Consider the following 18,968-nt stretch of genomic DNA (forward strand, 5'->3'; position numbering starts at 1 on the left):
TAAGGAAGATTATTGCGTAATGTATCAGCACAACATATAATACGTCCATGCCACGCCCAATTTATGCGCACATAATGTGTCTCAAACCTTATGAGCAGCTAAAAACGTGACATAAGTGTAGAAATGTCAAAATAATGTGGACGTAGTTTACGTGGGTTGAACCAGTTGTGAAAAATACAACAACCTCTTGGTGTCTTATTTTGACATTTGGTAAACACAACAAAAACTATGCTATAATAATGGAATTATTATAACTAGCAGTTAAAAACCCGCTCCGCGGGTTTTTGCTGCTAGGCCCTGCGGGCGGCACTTGGTTGGGCTGCGCCCAGTTTAAGTGATATTAACAACAGTTACATTTAATAGATAGATATTAGGTCATTCACAGAGAGATGGTGAGTATATATTGTTAAAACACGGAACAGGAAGGAGTTAATGAATAATAACATGCTCAATTTAGGCATAATAAGAATGACAGTTGTTTGAATAAATGAAATTTTACGTATTTGTGATGGATTATTTCAAATGAAACACTATTATTGACTACATGTCTACAACTGATATTAACTGTTATGGTACCTAATATAATTTGCTCATAGGAGACTTGCAGTGCTTAAATATGTGTTACAACCGTCAATGTCTATAAGTTGAATCAATATCGTATAGTTTGTCACAACAATTAAAGATAGTTACAACAAAGTTGACTGAAATAATACATTATTACATATTGATTAATTGTACCCGTGTTTATGGATAAAAGGAGGGTAATTGTGCAATGTGTTTAGCAGTCGGTTTAATTAAAAGGTGTGAATTTTACTCAAACTGGTGGTAATTCTTTTCCTAAAACTGTTACTGTATCTAATAAAGTTTAAAGTTAGATTATATATACACCTTCATCAGGAGAGTAAAAATCTATATATAAAGGTAGATTATTACAATATAGCGCCCCTGAGGTAATATCTCACAAAAGCGGCGCCATGCAAATTGTCCAATTAATAAATAAATATAATGTTTACATTTTATTATGTACGTATGCATTGATATACAATGGAAATAGATAAAATAATGTTATCCGATTAAACTTTATTTTATTAAAAAACAAATAACTTTTTTAACTTCACTTTATTATATACAACCAATACATGTTTCATGAACGAAGTATACACCGAAGTCAAAAATTAAATATAGATTACAATTGGAAAAAAGAAGTGGAAGGAGGGGGGAGGGGTAAGAGTAGGCTGGGTTTATAAGAATTAGGAATTACAATATGAAAGACCAGTTAAGTGGGAAAATATTTAAAAGAGAGTTTATAAAAAAAATTTCTTGTTAATTACATCTACTTTTATAAACATGTTCTCTTATTTCTAAAATTTCGAAATTATTTATTTGTGATGCTTTATATCCTGTGTGAAGTATTTTAAGACCTGAAATTTTGCATATAACCATAAAACAATATATTCATAAGACAAATAACATTTAATAACGGTTATTCTAATAAATTGATAGTTGAAATACTAAATAAAATAATTAAACATATTATCTTCAAACGGTATTTTTACCCTAGTTCTTAAGATATAAATAAACAATGGCGTAGAATTCTGTTTGTGGATAACGACACTTCTAAAATTATATATATAAACATTCCTGGTACTATTCAACCGGCGTTTTACACTAATAACAGAATGAATAAATATATTCTTAATAATATAGATTGCGAAAATCAAACAAAAAAATCAGGAGTTTATAAACTCAATTGGGCTGGATTGTAATTTATTTTACAAAGGTAGAACCAATAGAAACTTTGAAGTCAGAACTAAAAAACATCTCAGGGTTCTAAATGGAAATAGTGAATATGAGTTTGCAAATCATCTTTTGAATCACACTTTCGATAAAAATTCAGGTCTTAAAATACTTCACTCAGGATTAAAGCATCGCAAATAAATAATTTAGAAATTTTAGAAATTAGAAAACATGTCAATATAAAATCAGATGTAATTAATAAGCAAAAAAAATGATAAATAATAATGAAAAATGCCATTGCAAAGTAGAACTAAACTTCCACAAGAAATCTTATTATTAAATGCTTGATGTTCAAGTAATTTTGCATATTTAAATATACGCGCCAGTCATTTGATTCGTTTCTTCACCGCCAGAGGGGCGCTCTGTCGGCCACCTAGCCGCGATGTGTTCGGGTATCGGCCATATTGAATTAACGCGTGCCTTTTTCGTCAAACGTCAAACGTAATCACGTAATTGTGGATAATTTTCACTGTAATGTAATTAATCCAATGGATTATGAACTTTCTAAGACATATTTTCTTCGATATTATCCAAAAATTGTATGAGCAGAAACGATATTTTTTAAGAAATATCGTATTACATGTGGCGATTCTATTTCAGTATGAAATGGTGTCTTAATCTTTAAAGTCTTATTTAAACACAATTTGAATTTGACCAATCACAGGGCCTACACCGTCCAGACGCTGGAGTAATAATATTATCAGATGAACGGAAGTATTTCGTTTCGTGTAATTATTAAATGAAGTGGAAACATAAATAAAATATGTATGTGTTAAATATGTTCCTACTTAGTATTTAAAAAAAAACACTTTTGGTAGCTAGATTATACTGAAAAGTAAGTTTTTCAGTTCCTGGAATTGAATTTTAATAGATATTTGGTTAAAATTAAACTCGGCTGTTCACTAGGCGGCCATTGATACTGATATGAAAGTTTTAGGGTTAGTGTTTTACCTCCCTTATTTAAACCAAAATAAATACCTATGATCCTTAAATAGGTTCTTAGTTTGAGTTCTAAAAACTTGGGTAAAAAAGGCATATTAATATGTCAAAAGATGGCTTGAGGAAAAGCCGTCAAAGAATCCGTTTTTTACGAAAAAGCTAATGAAATGCAGTATTTCATATTTCTGCAAGCTATAATACTTACTCTGATTATTATCTAACTGATACAAAGTAATTTTTAAATAATAAAGTGCATATAAAGCGTATCGCTATGAAAATTTACATTATCTACAATGAACAAACAAAAATGTACTATCGTCCGTAGCGTGGAAGCCTAATTAGTGTTGATATATCTGTAAATTATTAAAATTGTTAAAAAGTGTAATGTGACATATTCTGACACTAAACTTGCATCTAAAGAGATCTCAGGTCTAATTTAGTCACTTTAACCTACTTACGTAAGACGAAGCGCTGCGGACAGTTCCAATGTGTCTGTAGAATTTAGAAAAGTAGAAGAACCAACTTCAATTTAACATTTGTTAAAAAACGTCACTATAATAATATTATGTTTATCGAAATATCCACCCTATATACACCATTACTGAATATGAACTGAAAAATATTGTCGTGCAAGAGAAAGTGCAGTGTTGCCAGCTTGGAATATATATTTCCGCTAGAATCTACAAAAAAATCCGCCAAATTCCGTCAAAAACTTACTTGGATTCTGCCAGATATTTAGCTGAATTTGAGCACTAAAATAACGAACATTACACAGTTTTTATTGATGAACCAAAACAGTTTCACTAAATACAATACAAACGTTTTATTACAAATTAATAAATTTTTATGTTAATGTTCACTTGAAAATATATTTTTTTAGTAAAACAAAGTTAAAACAGTATTATTGAATTATCATCATCTTCACTTTCCGCCGCCGTCGCATGTTGATACTGTTGATCAGCAAATTTTAATTAAGACGTAGATGATTGGTCTAGGTCACGTTTCTTGTTATATATTTTCCCAGTTCCTACCCTATTTAATACCTCTGGGGGTAATGAATATTTATTGCATGTTTTATAAAATCGCTGCAATCCCGATCGAACATTCAAAATTGCGTTGACATATCAGTTTTCATTTTGGTTCTAGATTGATTTTTTACAATGTTCGTGATACTAAAAACTCTTTCCACATCGGCATTTGACTGTGGTAATAGTAATATTGTAAAAACGAAATCACATAAATTCTTAAAGGTATTCACAATGGCAGCATCTTCATATAATTTGACTTCAGTCCAGAATTCGATTGTGCTATTTATGTTTGTCCATTTGGTGAAATGTATCATTTTCCAATGGTGAGAGAAAAATCATCAGATGGATAGTTAACTCTTAAACCCTACCACTCTGGGAATGTAATTATTCCTACCACGGGGTACTGAAGTACCCCGGGCAGAAAAAAAATAATAAAATAAAAGTATTTGATATTTTTAAAAATATTATTTGTATTATGGCAAAGTAATAAGAAAAGACAATCACATTTATTAATAAAAACTAATAGACATTTTTGTCGTCACATGAAGGACAGATTTTGTATTGATGGTCAACACAAATATGGCGGCGACAAGTGTTACAGACAGATCGAGATTTTCTGGCTTTTGTGCGCGGACAAAAACAGCAGCGACCAGGTTTGAGATTATCAGGGACCGGCCTATGATCTTCACTGTGAATATTCAAGACTGCACGTATAGTTTCTCTGATATCCCGGGCTAAACTTTGCCATTGAAATTTTGCTCTCATATGAGACTTTATGAGTGCCATTGACAAACTCTTAAGAAATTCAAGCCGCTTAGTTATTTTCTCTTTATCAATGCTAGTTGACAGCTTGAATAGGACCCAAGAGTTGACACCAACGGCATTTAGCAACCCGTAGAAGAGACACATGGGCCACCTTTTGGTCTTCCTGGACGTTGAGTACTTCTTACAAAGTTGGTCGAAAACATCCACCAGGCATTTGGTTTTACTATATAAATGTATTATTTCTGGAAGGTACACTTCATTATCCTTGTCAGGGCTGTCATGCATGGTGGACAGCATGATTACAGCTTTCTTCTTAGCTGACTTCAGAAGACAATACGACAAAAGTATGAGAGGTCCGTCGTAGGCAAACATTGATGTGCATCTCTCTCGATTTTTAGTGTCCAAGAAAACAGGAGGAATTTCTCGTTTATTCTTCTTTACAGTTCCAACTAATGTTATATCTTTTTCCAGTAACTTCTTGGCCGTAGGTATAGACGAGAACCAATTGTTACATGTCAGGTTTCTGTTAAGACCTTGTACGGGAGCAGTCAGTTCCATGACATTATTATGACATTTTCTGTTCAGAACTAATGGAGCATCTAGCACATGAACCAAGCGCCTATCTTCTTCATTTATACCAGCCCCATCATTGTCAGGCACTAAATACTCTTCATCTCCATCCACTTGATCACCGTCTTCATGAGATGCGACTTCAGAATGGTCCCAGAAATCCTCGATAACACCGTTGGGCTCATCTTCTGAATCTTCTCCTAGGTTTAGCTTTTCGTCGTCAGAAACCAACAAAGCAGCTGCAATTTCACCCCCCCAAGATTTCGAGTCTGGGATGCCATACCTGAAAAAAAATTCAGACACCTCATTACACTGCATACACTGTCATTACATTCATAACACATTTGTAGTCCATGAATGTCGCGTTACTGGGCGCAGGCCCTCTCTATCAACACTGTTCTCTAGCCATTATCACAAAGTAAAGTAAATCATAAATAATGTGTAAACTTACCAGAGAGATGTCAAAAAACAACTTCAGTAATTCAAGTATAACTGGAAGGAAGAACTAACACTATTTCTACCACGGGGTACTGGGGTACCCCGGAACACCTGTGGACGCGACTGCACTTGCCGGGAGGTCACGGCTTACCGACGTACTTACGCGCCATTTATCGAGAGTAGATTAGCTAGAGCGATTTTTGCAACAGTGCAATATTGTCAAAATTGTTGATATTTTAAACACCAGGGGGGTACTCCAGTACCCCAGGTAGGGTTTAAGAGTTAAATAATAAAGTAAAGGCGTTATAGACTCTTTGAGAAGGTATTTTTAATGTGTTGCTTTCGCTGAAAACATTAATTTTTCCAAAATTTCAAAGTAATCAGGAAGTTTCTGACGTAGTTCTTTTATTAATTAAACTGTAAAATTAACACATCGCTTACGTTAAGTTTGTTCCTCTGCTACAGACACAATATTATTTTCCCTTAATGATTTTATCTTGGATTCAAATTGGTATCCCAAATATGGTCCGGCATCCAGATGAATTTCAATATTGATCTTCAACAAATCAATTATTTGCATTGGAATGGCTACTTTTGACACTAAAAAACATAATAAATTCTTAAGGCCACCAAATAATTTGCACGGGTCTGCAGTTTTCGATTCAAATAATTTAAACTCTCTGAACCTGTTCCAGTACTGGGCGAATAAAATAGAATATAAGAACATTGGTATCGTCACGGTACATTTTATATAATATTTCTGCATTATAACAATTTTGAGTATGCCTCGTCGTATTGAAATGAGCTTTTAATTCTATCCATTGCTTTAAGATTCGATAGGTACCATCGATCCGAAGTAGACGTGCCGGTATTGTTTTCTTGAAGAAATTACCAGTGCGATAAAGTAATGAAACGAAAGACTGAAGTAATTAATAATTATAGGCTCTATTCGATTCCGCCAGAATTTTTGATTCCGCTAGACACTAAATTCTTCCGATTCGATTGCACTCAATCCGCCAAATATGGCGAAAAATCCGCCAAGTTGGCAACACTAAGCAAGTGAATCATTATGGGATGTGGACACGGTCAAGCGGCTTGATCGCAAGCACGTAGTTTATTGTCTATGGCACTTTGTGTCAAGCATTTTGACCGTGTACCGAAGCTGGCTTGCAAGCATTGCGCAATTCTACGTGCTTGCGGCGAGGCTTGATGCGAATTTATATTTTTGTGGGAATAGACAAACGACAATAGACAAATAAATATCACGTATCATAAACAATGATATAAATTGAATAAAATTGTTATAAAATAGGTACTTAGTTATTGTTTTTGTGTTCAATTTGTAGAAATCCATCTAATTTAAAAATTTTGGAAGTATTTTAGTATTTTTTAATAATTATGACAGCGGTTTTCAAGGTCATTAATAATCAAACTGTAGAATAAATAATTTTCTGAATTTTCAATGGAGAAAACATATTTTTTGTATGAATACCGCACAAGATATTCATACAAAAAATAGCTGTAGCCTGTAATACACTTTGCAAATGCTCATGGGTAAAGCGGTACCTTAACTTGTACCATTCTTGACACCAAATTCGTTTCTTTTTATTATTTTATTCAAACATAAAGCTAACGTAAGAGCCAAGAACGCTTTGTCTTTGACAGATTCCATTTTGCCGCGAGTCACGAAATGACAGGAAGGCATAGAAGTACAATACATAGACCACCACGAAATCACAGGAAGGCGTGGCCATGCTTGACGGAGAGGCTTGATGCGGGCTGTCAAGCCGCTAAGCATAGACAATAATAGACAACAATAGACAACAATAGACAAAAAAACTACGTGCTTGCGATCAAGCCGCTTGACCGTGTCCACATCCCTTTAGTTTGATGTAACCATAGACAATGCACAACACACTTCTTTTTAGCCTTAGCCTATGACGGTACCTACTCGCAATTGTGATATTAAAAATGTTCAAAAGATAAAAATCAATGACGTTACCATGTTAATGTTCATTGACAAATCGAAAATTTCAAAAATGATCACACAGTCCGAGACAATCGTTTTGAAACGTCATCGAAAAAGGAATCGATTTTCAGAATTTATCGATATCAAAGCAGTCATGTCATTGGTCGAAATTAATCAATGATTACCATATAATTTTTTGCTTACTGTCAAACGTTTAATTAGGATATTATCTAACAACCAAAGAAGCTACGAATATTTGAACAATTTATTAATTTTTTAGGTCATAATACCTATATTAATTATAAGAAACACATTATAATTCTTTTAAAACCTTTCCCATACTGTGCTAAAAAAATCCGCGCGTTCCGGTGCTGTGAAGTCAATACACATCTCAAAATAAGAGATTTAATATCGGAAAAATATAAATATTCATAGTTAATCGCTTATGTTTACGCTCAAATTTAAGCGAGACATCAAGAGGGTGTCATTTCCTTCCACACTCTTCGCGTATTTGTATCACACAGTTGATTGTATTGGTGTATTTGTTCCCAATTTTTGACAAAAATCTCTGATTTTTTATTGAATATGAAAACTATGTAAAATATTATTATAAATTCAGTGCATAAATGTATAACGGAAGAATACCTAAAACCTGAACACAGAATTTTGTTATATTTATAGAGTTATTAAAGTTATTAGAAGCAATGTGTAGTAAATACACAACACAGATAAGGAAAGGTTAATATTCACGATGTTGAATTCTACGGAAGAAACAAAGCATACTAACTGCATTCGTAACCTTGTTATTTCATCGAGTCGAAATGTTTTTAAACCGGTGAATGTATTGAATAATCTGTCAAAAAATAATAAAAAAATAATTACTATCCGATAAATGATTCTTTTTTAAATATTTCAAGTTTCATGTAGAACACAGTATTTTTATATTTAAAAAAAATGATTTAAGCCCGTGAACAAAATGTTCACAACAACGAACTGCCTTATTGACCACCAGCTCTATTATAAAAGATTATATTTCGTTGCCTTGATCGCAATACCAGATCAAATACATTATTTTGCATACAATTGAAATCAAAATACAAACAAAACTCTTTACTCAGAGATATCTGCAAAACTTACAATTCCAGATTGAGATATTGACATTTTGCACTGTACCCTTAAAATTTTACAATCAAATTAACCTTACGATGTACTGAAACCAAAACAATTATTTTGCATTGTGTGTCTATCCTTTTCATATATTTTTCTATCATTTATAACTTTAAATATATACTTTCTTCCCAACCTGTAACAATGAAAAATATTGTGAATTTAACATAACTGGTTAATTTTATACTCAACATCTTAGAGGCAAAATTAATTCACTTGTGTGTTTACTAAACATAATAAAATAAAATAATAAATAAAATAAAATTTCATTAAAATTTCCAAAACCCTATAGTAATATCAAGTAAACCACAAACAACATACTTTCTGTATGTTGTCTGTGGTTTACATGATAATGAGTGCTACATATCTATGGAAAAAAGACTTGATTTTAGGGGAGTCGCTATATGCACAGCGACTAGTCGACAATGCCGGCCATAAATAAACCACTCTCGGCAGTGGGAAACAATTTATTCGGAATAGCTCGGGTATGCTCGGATATTTTGGCCACGCCCCCTGTCGACTCGTCGCTGTGCATAAATCGACTCCCAATTTAAAACATGCACCTTATGCTTGGTCCACACCGAAGCCAATCTTCCAACTTCAAACGCTTGGACGATCGTGTGGAGGGGTAGTTCGTGCGTTGGAAGTTCGGGTTGGAAGGTTGGTGTTTGAGTTGGCCTGTGATCGCCTTCGAGGCGATCGCTACGGCCAACTTTATGGCCAACCAGCACGAACCGGCCGTCCGAGCTGTCAATACATCTCTGCAAACGGCAGGCAATCAAAAGTGACACTTGCGTATAAGTGACGTTTATGTATTATCTTTTTCGTGCCAATCCGTTAACACATAATGGCAGAGTGGAGTAACGATTTAATATTGTCGGACTCGGATTTGTTCAAACGTTCGGAGTTGGAGAGTTGGCAGCAGTTTCTCTAGGTGGCCACCACACGATCGGCGTTGGAAGGTTGGCGTTGGTGTGAAAGAACCATTACAGGTTTTTAAGGTCCATGATTAAAAAAAGTACTACCATTCACAATATAATCGCACTCAGCATATTCTGTTATTTCACTAGCCCAATATATAGTTTTTTTAAATAAAAATTTTGGGAAGCAGAAAATATCAAAACGTTTCCATAAGACAGAAGGTTGTGTCTTATAAAAAACTTTGATTTCTACTTAACTTCTTATTGAAATAAGCTCAGTACATGTACAAAATGGGTTAAGAGGTTCTTTGTTTGGGTTTTTACAAAATATGAGTGTGCTTTCTATCCTTCAAAATTTATCCACGATAAAACAAGAATAAAATGCTGTCAATCTGTCAAAAGTCGTTAAATTTTGAACGCTGAAAAGGAAAAAATAGGTCTTTTAAAGCATCTTTTACAATATCTCCGGAAATAAATAAAAAAAAATATTTGAGTAGGTTATTTTACTGAAAACGAGTGTTTATTTTTGAATTTTGCTTAATAGTGCAGCTTATTTCGGAAATTATATCCCCGTCAAAAAGGTTTTTATAAAAAACTAAATAAGAAAAATAGCATTGAGTAAATTGTTTAAAAGTGGGAGATTCATATTCAAATTTTCACTCTTTTGTATTGCATTACTATTTTCAAATCCTTTTTGTACATGGTTATGTCTACTGAAGTCAATCTCGCAACACGCATTTCGAAAAAAAAAATTGATTCGATTTTTCATATATTTTTTTGTTGTTGATAAAATCGCATCGCTTTGGTAGAGGTCAACAAACCTAAACATTTTGTCATCCGAGCACTACAGACTCTTTTTCACGAAGATGCCATGTTCCTTACTAAAAATAAAAGGCAAAATTAATGCATTATGTATTCACACCATTGTAATACTATGATATTTCGCTTTACTCATACGGAAGTAGATGAAAAATCGTTAGGTCAAAGGTTCTAGTTGCTTTAGAAGAGCATTTTCCCTATTGGAGGTGTGCTTGCCCCAGAATTGACACAAACGTTCCACGTGCAACAATGTCTGATGAATCTATCGTTTCAATATTTATTTATATAAAATAATATTACTTTTATAAGATGGAAGAAGAATATACTTTAGGTTTACAGTTGACATATACAAGCTACAGCGGCATTGTCACTTCTTTTGGCGTATTATATTCTATTACAATTCCAATTTATTATAAACGACAATCTAAAATAATGCGGATTACGGCACCGTCCTATTCATACCGCTAATTCCTATTATAAACGGGCTGTTGGCACCTAGCATCGTGCTACCTACCTTTATATCCTTTCTAAAATTATTGTGGCCTATCTACCCAACTCCCCTCTCCTCTCTTCTCCTATGCCGATTTAGTTGAGTTAAAATATTCGTCCTGTCAACATCGTTTGATTACGGAGCCCCCTTTATCGACCGTGTCGAAAATTCAAAGCCACCGTGAGCTCGCGTGTGGTGAAATTTGTGAATTGTTGTGAACCAGCGCAAAGAAGAATTGAAAACCGTGGAAGAATAGAAAAGGGTAAGTCGGCATTCCGAACCTTTTCCAATCCTATTGTTCCGCGTTGCGACGGTGCTATATCCGTCCCCAACATTGGTCATTCGAGCCTGATAATTTATATTAATTGAAAAAATTGTGGTTAATTTAATTATTTCAAGGTTAAATTGTTCATAAAAGTTGATCTATGTGTAAAATTCGCGTCAGCCGTGCTGTTCGCGAAAATTGCCTGTAGGTAGTAAAAAATACTTAACTGGTGACAAATTTGTTAATATTTAAAATAAATTGTTGTATTCACTCGGCATTTTTGTGCAGATTAATTTCTCAAAACAATGGCTGAGAAAAAAGTACTTTTGTTGCAATCCCGACGTGAGCGAATAGTATCTCGTATTCGTATTACGCAAGAGCTCATAACGAGCACTTATGATGATAGTAAGAAAAAATATACGTTTCTTGCTAGATGTGAAAAGTTAAAAGATTGGTTAGAAGAATTTGAATCAGTTCAAAACGAGATTGAGGAACAATTACTGTCATTAGACAAGATTACAGAAATGTCGGAACTAGGAAAAATTGCGAATAATGTTGATTCAATGTATTTCGAGATCATGCAAATGAAAAGCGTTATCACTAGTAATGATGAAAATTCAATTCCTAAAACGGCAAGTAATTCGGTGATTCGTGCACCAGTGATAAAGTTGCCTACTTTTGATAGTAACATTAAAAGTTGGTGCTCATTTCATTCATTATTTAAAAGTCTTATACATGACAGCAATGCATATACGAATGTAGAAAAATACCATTATCTTTTATCGGTAATTACAGGGCCGGCACTGGCACTTATACAATCATTGCCTCTTATCGAAGAGAATTATGACATTGCCTGGAATATTCTGGTAAATCAATACCAAAATTCTAGAATTCTTTTCACGCATTATGTTGATGAAATTCTTAATTTCAAAATATTACAAAACGAGTCTGCGTCAGGTATAGCGCGGTTACTCAGTACGTTTCAAGAGAATTGCGCCGCTATAAAAGCGATGAATATAGAAAATATCTTTGATAAATTTGTTGGTCATATTATGATACGATCGATGGATCTGACTACTAAACGTCAATTTGAATCCAAATTGTCTGGTGAAGAGATTCCAGGGTTGGATTCAATTTTCGAGTTTCTGAGAAATCAAACGCGTATTTTAGAAATGTTATCTCCACATACTACAAAAGAGAAAAAAGGTTCGTTTAAAACGTTGTTATCTGCCAATAAGAATTATAATAACCTTAATTGTCCATTATGTAAAGGTGCACATTTTCTTTACAAATGTGCATCTTTTACATCTTTAAGTCCCCATCAAAGGAGGGACAAAATTAAAACTTTAAACCGTTGTTTCAATTGTTTGAAACAACACCATGTAAAAGATTGTGTATCAAAATTTACATGCCAGGTTTGTAATAAAAACCACCATTCAATGTTGCACATTGCCGCCGAACCATCGGGCGAAAATGAACTTAATAATTCAAGTGCAGCCCTGGCCGCAACAACGATTCCGAGCGTTTCTACAGTTTTGTTAGGAACTGTACAACTTGAGGTCCGAAATCAGTATAATGATTATATACCTATCCGCGCCGTCGTGGATTGTGGGAGCCAAGTCTCTCTGATTACGGAAAGATGTACTAAGCTCTTGGGTTTGTCAATTAAAAAACATCGTATTTCACTGAACGGTTTAGGAAATTCTAGTATAAATTCTTGTCATGGAAAAACAAAATGTTTTATAAAACCTCGAAATAAAAAAGGGCCTATTCTTCAATGTCAAACTGTCGTGATTACAGAAATCACTTCTAATCATCCGTCATATGATTTACCATCGAGTGGAACGTCACAATTTAAAAATTTAAAATTAGCTGATGAATCATATTACAAGTCGGGCAAAATAGACCTTTTGTTAGGAGCTGACGTATACTTGGATATATTTAATGGTGGCCATGAAATAATTCACGGCTCTCCATGTGCTGTAAACAGTGTATTCGGTTACATTATAATGGGGAAGATGGAAAATTCGTCATTTCAAACGCCTTCGTCTTTATTTGTTGAAACAAATTCGTTAAGCAATACTCTTAGAAAATTTTGGGAAATTGAAGAAACACCTTCAATTGTGACGAGTAATCCGGACGACGAATTAGCCGAAACAATCTACGCTTCGAATCACTATCGAGAATGTGATGGTAGATATGTTGTACCATTATTAACAAAATCTGAAATTATGCCTTCTCAAAATTCCTTAAAACTTGCGGAATCGCGATTGAACAAACTAGAAATTCGTTTTAAAAGGGATCCCATGTTAGCAATTAATTATGGAAATTTTATACAAGAATATGAGGGTCTCTGACACATGACACGGGTACCTCGGAATTTAGATGCATTCTATTTACCTCATCATTGTGTTTTGAATCCTGACAGTAAAACTACAAAACTACGTGTGGTTTTTGATGGGTCGGCAAAAACCCAACCAAATAACTTATCTCTAAATGACTTATTATTGAACGGTCCAAAATTGCAAACTGAAATTCCACGTATGATTTTAAATTTTCGTTTTCATAAGTATGTATTTACAGCTGATATTTGTAAGATGTAAAGGCAAATATTAATTATTCCATCTCAGCGTAAATTCCAAAATATTTTGTGGAGAGAATCTCAGAATGAACCGGTTATTGATTTCGAGTTACAAACTGTAACGTACGGGTTGTCTAGTTCACCATTCTTGGCCATTCGTACCCTTCGTCAGCTAGCACAAGATGAAGGATCAAAGTATCCTGATGCTGCCAAGGTTCTATGCGATGATTTTTATGTAGATGATTTGGTAACAGGGACAGAAACGATTAGCACAGCCCTCAGACTAAAACAAGATATCATTGGATTGTTAAATCTTGGGAAATTAGAACTTAGTAAATGGCAATCTAATACACCGTCACTTTTGGATCACGTTTCGCAGGAGCACCAGCAAGATGGTCATTCTTTTGATAACGCCGGAACTGATCAAATTGTTAAAATATTAGGCATTCAGTGGAGTCCAACGACTGATAATTTTACCTACAAGGTCGATCTACCTTCTAATAAGATATGCACAAAAAGAACAATTTTATCAACGGTAGCTCGTTTATTCGACCCACTTGGGATCATCACCCCAGTGACATTTTTCGCAAAATGTCTATTACAGGAACTATGGAAGTTAAGTGTCGATTGGGACGATCGTGATGTTCCACCACATATTCATAATACGTGGAGTAAATTTGTAAGTCAACTTTCATTACTTCGAACATTGAATATTCCTAGATATTACAACACGGTGATGACAAGTCGTCTTTTCCTCGTAGGGTTCTGTGACGCTTCACAATTGGGTTATTCAGCAGTAGTATATTTATTAGAGAGGAGGAGCAATACCACTCACATCTTAATGGGAAAATCGAAGGTCGCTCCTTTGAAAACCCTGTCAATTCCACGACTAGAATTATGTGGGGCCGTTCTTCTCACGAAACTTGTAAAGTATATTATGTCATCTGTAAAGTTTGCCGAACAAATAGAAAACGTTTTTCTATTTACAGATTCGACTATTGTACTAGCGTGGCTAAAAACGCCGCCATATTTGTTGAAAACATTTGTCGCTAATAGGGTTGTACAAATACTGGAAAATACACCAAATGCTGTTTGGAAGCATGTTGTCTCGGAGGAAAATTGTGCCGATTCTGGTTCAAGAGGGCTTTTCCCAGCAGACATTATATCACACCCTTTGTGGTTTACGGGACCAAAATGGCTTCACCAACCAATAGCACTCTGGCCTTGTTCAGCTGTGTACAATCAATCTGACGGAGAAATACCAGAACTCAAAACATGCAACCTTAAAACGTTTGTATCATCTCAAATAGTACCTAATTCGATTATGAGTAAATATTCTTCATTTTATAAATTGCAACGCGTCGTCGCTTGGATAATGCGTTTCGTAAATAATTGTCAGAAACGTCCTGGTATTGGAAATTCAAACTCGACTTATCTAAGTTCTCGCGAATTAAAGGATTCGCTTATGAAAATCGTACGCATTGAACAGGAAACGTATTTTTCTGTTGATATACGTAATATGCGAAATGGCAGTCCATGTTCAACGCAAATTCAAAACTTGAAACCGTTTCTTGATAGCCACGGTATTATCAGGGTGGGCGGTCGACTCAAGTATTCAAATTTGTCATATGAAAGTAAATTTCCGATCTTACTTCCGAAAATCTGTCATTTAGCTTATTTAATTATAGATTATTATCATAAACTATATCTTCATGTTGGGCCACGAAGCCTTCAATTCACTATTCAGCGTAATTTTTGGATAGTGGCTGCACGGAATAAAATTCGCTCACAACTGTCGAAATGCATTGTCTGCTATAAAATGAAATCTTCGGTGCTACCTCCCCTAATGGGTGATTTACCTCCCTCTCGAGTGCAACAAAGCCGTGCTTTTTCTCGAGTTGGTGTAGATTTCGGAGGACCTTTCACTTTGAAAGATCACAAACGTAGAGGAGCAAAAACGTCAAAGGGTTATTTATGTTTATTTGTATGTATGGCGACGAAAGCAGTTCATTTAGAGATCGTGTCTGATTTATCTTCTGAAGCATTTATTGCAGCCCTTAGCCGGTTTACAGATCGTCGAGGGTTATGTTCTGAAATCATAAGCGATAACGGAACCAATTTCGTCGGTGCAAATCGGTACCTACTCGGTATAAATAAATTCTTGGCATCACAGCGTGATGTTATATCTAATCATCTAATTCAGAGCGGCATTATTTGGTCTTTTAACCCTCCAGCGAGTCCTCATTTCGGAGGCTTATTTGAGGCAGGGATAAAATCTGTAAAATACCATTTAAAACGGGTGATAGGTGAGACCGTTCTAACTTATGAAGAATTTGCGACAGTTCTCACTAGAATTGAGGCCATCCTCAACTCCCGCCCTTTGTGTTCAATGAGCTCAGACCCCGAGGATGTGAATGGACTCACCCCGGGCCACTTTTTAATCGGTGGATTCCTACTAGGTTTGCCTGAATATGACTTTCTTGACACCACGTCTAATCGTTTAAGTAGGTGGCAACATCTCCAAAAGATGTCGCAACATTTCTGGAAACGTTGGCATTTAGAATATTTAAATACGCTTCAACAACGATCAAAGTGGTGCAAAATAAATCCAAACATTAAATTAGGTCAATTAGTGTTAATAAAGGACGATCGTCTTCCACCGATGAAGTGGGTATTAGGACGAATTATCCACGTTCATCCCGGTAAGGATGGAATAGTTAGGGTAGCTACTGTTAAAACTCAATCTGGTTCCTTGGTTCGACCAGTGATAAAGCTTTGCCCGTTACCGGAAGAATAAAATTATTATTAGTGATAATTCTTGAGATATACATCTAAAATAGAATACGTTTTCATTTTCCAGTTTTGTTATGTTTTATTTTTATTTTATTTACCATTGGGATCTATATATTTTTTTTTGTTGTTGTTTAGATGTCTATACTCTAATTCTCGTTTTGTTTCTTACTCAGATTCTAGACCAAAGGAGTTATTAGCAATTTTAAATATTTTTCAAAACCAAAATTTTTGTTGTGGTCCAGGAACCATTCTTCGAAAAGTTATACTTAATTTAGTAAAAGTTTTTTTTATTTTTTTTTTTATTGTTTTCTGCGAGGCATTACGGATACAACTTGAATGAACAATTTACCTATGTATATATTTAAATTTACCTTTTATTAAATTTTGTATCATAATTGTTAATTCGTTCAAATTAGGTGGGCGGAAATGTTGGCACCTAGCATCGTGCTACCTACCTTTATATCCTTTCTAAAATTATTGTGGCCTATCTACCCAACTCCCCTCTCCTCTCTTCTCCTATGCCGATTTAGTTGAGTTAAAATATTCGTCCTGTCAACATCGTTTGATTACGGAGCCCCCTTTATCGACCGTGTCGAAAATTCAAAGCCACCGTGAGCTCGCGTGTGGTGAAATTTGTGAATTGTTGTGAACCAGCGCAAAGAAGAATTGAAAACCGTGGAAGAATAGAAAAGGGTAAGTCGGCATTCCGAACCTTTTCCAATCCTATTGTTCCGCGTTGCGACGGTGCTATATCCGTCCCCAACACGGGCCTTGAAATGTCGCGTGCCCGCACGCTTGCTTTGGGGCCATGCTAATGTGGAGCAAGAGGGTCAATTTTTTTTTTGTAATTTTCCCTGTTTTGTTTTCACTTTTAAATTTTCATTCTTTTCGAAATCATTTCTTTATATGCGACTTTAGCAAAATAAATAAATATAATGATAGATTGAGTAGAATAATGTCTATGACTTCATTAATGTTGTCTATGCATAAATACAATTTTTTGACGTATGTTTCCTTTACTGCTAGTGATTTCATCCTGTTTTAAATCTCTTTACATCGATATACATTATTTTCGTTAAGCCATTCAGCACACGCAGATAAATTTATAATCCCATTCTTGTGATTGTTGTTGGTAAGTACTGATGCTTATATTCGCTATTAATTTTGGTAGCGCCCGTTATTTCAAGTCAAACTGAGCGACCACTGTCCTTTAATTTGTGCTATGGAATACTCAAATTTACAATTGCGCTGTCTCTAACGCAACTTATCTTAACTTACGCCAATCGAAACCTAAGTTAGGAAGTCCAATGGCGTTTTTTTTGAAGAACTTTAAACTGTCAATTAGACGTCTACCATTTTACAAGAATTTCAAATATCGATAACCAATATTCTGATAAAAATGTAATGGCGGACGCAATGAAATGTTTGCTGGTTTAACTTTAGGTATGGATATAGTATATAATGAGTTATCCGAAGATTGTCGACAATTCTCTCAACCGATTTCAAATGTTGACTTCAAGGTCAACATAGTCACAGTTCTTATATCCTTATTTCCAAATATGCGTTTTGCATACGATTTCATTGTTTTGACAGAATATTCTGAACACATTCAAACAATAGTTCCGTTAAAACTATGTTATTTTTCAGGTTTATTTCATTGGGCTTGTACTAATTATCAAATTCTTCCACAGCAGTGCCATGGATCTACAAAATCCGGATACAGTTTCCATAAAGACGGAACCAGGGCCCCAAGAAGACGGCGGAGGTGAAATACCGTATACGGAAATGGATTTTGATGTCCTAGATGTAAAGATGGAATGTTGGAATAGTGCGGAGACTTCTCGGACTGCCAGTTAGTTGCATAGCATATGTAAAAAAAAAAGATTTTCGCAATCCCAGTTCGTTTTGAATCGTCATGCAGGCAGGACATATGCTTGTTCACAACGTCCTCTCTTACCGTACATACATATATTTGGCATTTTCATATTAAATGTGCCGGAAACAGCCAAACTACATCACGCTTTCAACTTGATGAATTGTTTTTGTGATTTCCGCACTAAAGTCAATACTGCTCCCCACCATGTGGAGAGTATTTGTGATGCTGATGGTAGAATGGATGGAAGGAGGTAGAGAAGTGGAACCTGAGAAGCAACTGGCTTTTCAGATGTGGTCACTTAACACGGCCACGTTTCATTTGAGAATTGTATTCATAGGAATATATCTATAAAGATTTTGAATATATTTGGTGTTATATTTTATCCGTTTTTTATGTGTGTTAAACCAGGCGATACTGAGCGTATCTCAAGAAAGTTAAAAGTGGGATTAACTAGGCGGAAGGTGCTTAAAGGCAACCGGTTTTCTCTTCTTGAAGCATCGGTTCCTGTGGCAGACATCTTGGGTCATTCATATTTCTTAAATTTACCTTAA

The sequence above is a fragment of the Hesperophylax consimilis genome, chromosome 17 (genome assembly GCF_061612785.1).
Source record: "Hesperophylax consimilis isolate HC1 chromosome 17, BYU_Hcon_1.0, whole genome shotgun sequence".
Classification (NCBI taxonomy): Eukaryota; Metazoa; Arthropoda; class Insecta; order Trichoptera; family Limnephilidae; genus Hesperophylax; species Hesperophylax consimilis.